The sequence below is a fragment of the Jaculus jaculus genome, chromosome 3 (assembly GCF_020740685.1).
Source record: "Jaculus jaculus isolate mJacJac1 chromosome 3, mJacJac1.mat.Y.cur, whole genome shotgun sequence".
Classification (NCBI taxonomy): domain Eukaryota; kingdom Metazoa; phylum Chordata; class Mammalia; order Rodentia; family Dipodidae; genus Jaculus; species Jaculus jaculus.
The window spans coordinates 75,318,569-75,321,403 of NC_059104.1; the positions used below are offsets into that span (position 1 = coordinate 75,318,569).

At 40.6% G+C, this 2,835-nt stretch overlaps 1 pseudogene; it reads left to right on the forward strand.

The window, feature by feature from the left end:
* Positions 1–1,132: 1,132 nt before the first annotated feature.
* On the forward strand, positions 1,133–1,888 carry LOC101614900 (annotated as a pseudogene).
* Positions 1,889–2,835: the final 947 nt, after the last annotated feature.

Sequence of the window (2,835 nt, forward strand, 5' to 3'; positions counted from 1 at the left end):
CTGAGCTTCATCCTTTAGCTGCCAACCTAACCAGAGTTCTGCCAGAAAGGATACCTTTCCCTAGCCCCTCAGTGTGGCCTGTTCTGTGGGATCAGAAAGGTGGAGTGTGAGGAGGCTTTGCTTCAGGGCTATGCTATCCTCATTGCACTGCAGGGAATGTCCTATCTGCTGTGTTCCAACTCATAGAAGAAAGATTCCCAGTCATTGGAAAAAGTGAACTATATATTGTTTGCCAGCTTTCTGGCTTCATATGGGACATTTAAGCAATTCTGGGCTGTATACTTGCTTGCCAAGTTTTGGGGAGGTGAAGGAAATAAGGAAAAAGAAAATTATAAAGGAAGATGGGGAAGGAGCTGGAAGTGGTTGCCTCTGCTTTGCTTTAGTCAACATTTCTGCATGGCAAAACTTCCCCAGTCTCTTAAAAGAAAGGCCCAGAACATTAGTCCTTTGGGTCTGGACATAGAAAATCTTGGTTAAAGGGCAATTCAGTTTCCCAGGTGGACAAACATAATGATATCAAATATTCATATACCTTGTACTATATCTCACTTCATCTTGGAAGACTCTGCCTCTCTTCAGGCAGAGCTGTGGTATGGTCATTGAAGCAGCACTATAGTGCAGCACCTGCCTGCTCAGGCCAAGAGGCACACATGCCAGTATGCATGCTGGCACTTAATTACAGGCTGAGTATTTGTTCTCTCTCTCTTTCCTTCCCTCTATATCTCTCTTTCTCTCTCTCTCAGCTGAACCACCATATGTTTTAAGCACCTGAGGCAATTTCCAACTAATAAGAGCTTGCTGCTGGATATGGGAGTTGTATGGGGCAGTGTTAGACATGGCATGGGTTCTGTGAGTGGCATGAGGCACTACTTTATAATCCCTATGACCAACAGCAAAAAAAAATGTTTTGGGGCTGGAGGGATTGCTTATTGGTTAAGGCACTTGCCTGCAAAGCCAAAGGACCCAGGTTCAATTACCCAGAACCCACATAAGCCAGATGCACAAGATGGTACAAACATTTGGAGTTTGTTTGCAGTGGCTGGAGGTCCTAACAATCCTATCGCTATTTCTCTGCCTCTGTCTCTCTCTCAAATAAATAAATAAAAATATCTCGGACGAGAGGCTGGATAACATGGAGTTGAGCAAGATGACGCCTCCCAAGAACGCTCCGAGGGATGCCCTGGTGATGGCACAGATCCTGAAAGATATGGGAATCACAGAGTATGAGCCAAGGGTTATAAATCAAATGTTGGAATTTGCTTTCTGATATGTCACTACAATTCTGGATGATGCAAAAATTTATTCAAGTCATGCTAAGAAACCTAACGTTGATGCAGATGATGTGAGACTGGCAATCCAGTGTCATGCTGACCAATCATTTACCTCTCTTCCTCCAAGAGATTTTTTTACTGGATATTGCAAGACAGAAAAATCAAACCCCATTGCCACTGATTAAGCCATATTCAGGACCTAGACTGCCACCTGATAGATATTGCCTAACAGCTCCAAATTACAGGCTGAAGTCCTTAATGAAAAAGGGACCTAACCAAGGAAGACTCATCCCTCGGCTAAATGTTGGAGCTGTTAGTAGCAGACCTACTACTCCTACTGTAGCACCCCCACAAACAGTATCTCCCCAAATAAAGTTCCAACTCCAGTGTCAGTGACAAGCCAAAGATTTGCAGTGCAGATCCCATCTTCTCAGTCTACATCTGTCAAACCAGTTCCTACAACAACTTCAGTTCAAAATGTTCTGATGAATCCTTCAATGATTGTACCCAAAAATATTCTTATTACCACCAACATGGTTTCATCACAGAACACAGCCAATGAGTCAAACCCACTGAAGAGAAAACATGAAGACAATGATGGCAATGACACTCTGTAAGGAATAAAGTGCATTCTAAATGCATTTAAAAAGTGTAGTCACTTTTGAGCCCATATGCTGGACCAGAACATTCTAGGTCATCTTCAGTTTTATCTTAGAAAAATGTAGTTGCAATATTTTTCACCTTAGTTAAAACTGCTAGGTTTCTTTAATATGAGTACAAGTGGTTTTTGTTTTTTAATTAGGATTCAAGTATAGAAGTACTTGTTCATAAATAGTTTCATTCATACACTATTCTATAATTCTATTTTTGGAAGCCATTCTGTGCCATGTATCACAAACAGCAAAATTTAGGCTTCAGTTTCTATAGCCTGTCTAATCTGCATTTAAACATGATTTTCTTTCATGAGGTAAAATAGTCACTTTTTTGACCAAACCTTTCAGTTTAGGAAATATTTGTGTTGTTTCTTGGTCTTCTCAAACTTACCACCTTGACACATTTGTTGTACCCATCTCCCATATACTTACTCCTCATTGCACTTAAGTTTAGAAGGCCATCACTGGAAATTTAAAAAACTATTCCTTATAATACAGCTTAGTGTCACTGCACATTTTAAAAACATGATCTACATGCCTGGTGTTATGTAATTTGACTTGAACCTGAAGGTTTGCATTTGCTGTTTTACTCCATAGCAGAGTAATTGGGTTTACCCCTTGCCTATTGTGCCTGTTGAGCTTACTCTCCTTTTGACGGGTAGTTTGGAGCCAGAGACATTCAGTTATATAAGTTGGTGGCTCCACCATATTTTCCATTTGTTAATTTAACAGAGATGCTATAGCTTAAAATCTGCCTTGATAATTAACTTACACTGGACCTAGACAAAACCACTGAACAGCAAGACTTTTCTTTGTACCACATGCATACATGCTTTGTCACTACTGCTGGAATCCTCCTATTGGTTTAATCAGATCATTTTTCTAGCTTGCTGCTGAGGGTGTCACACATG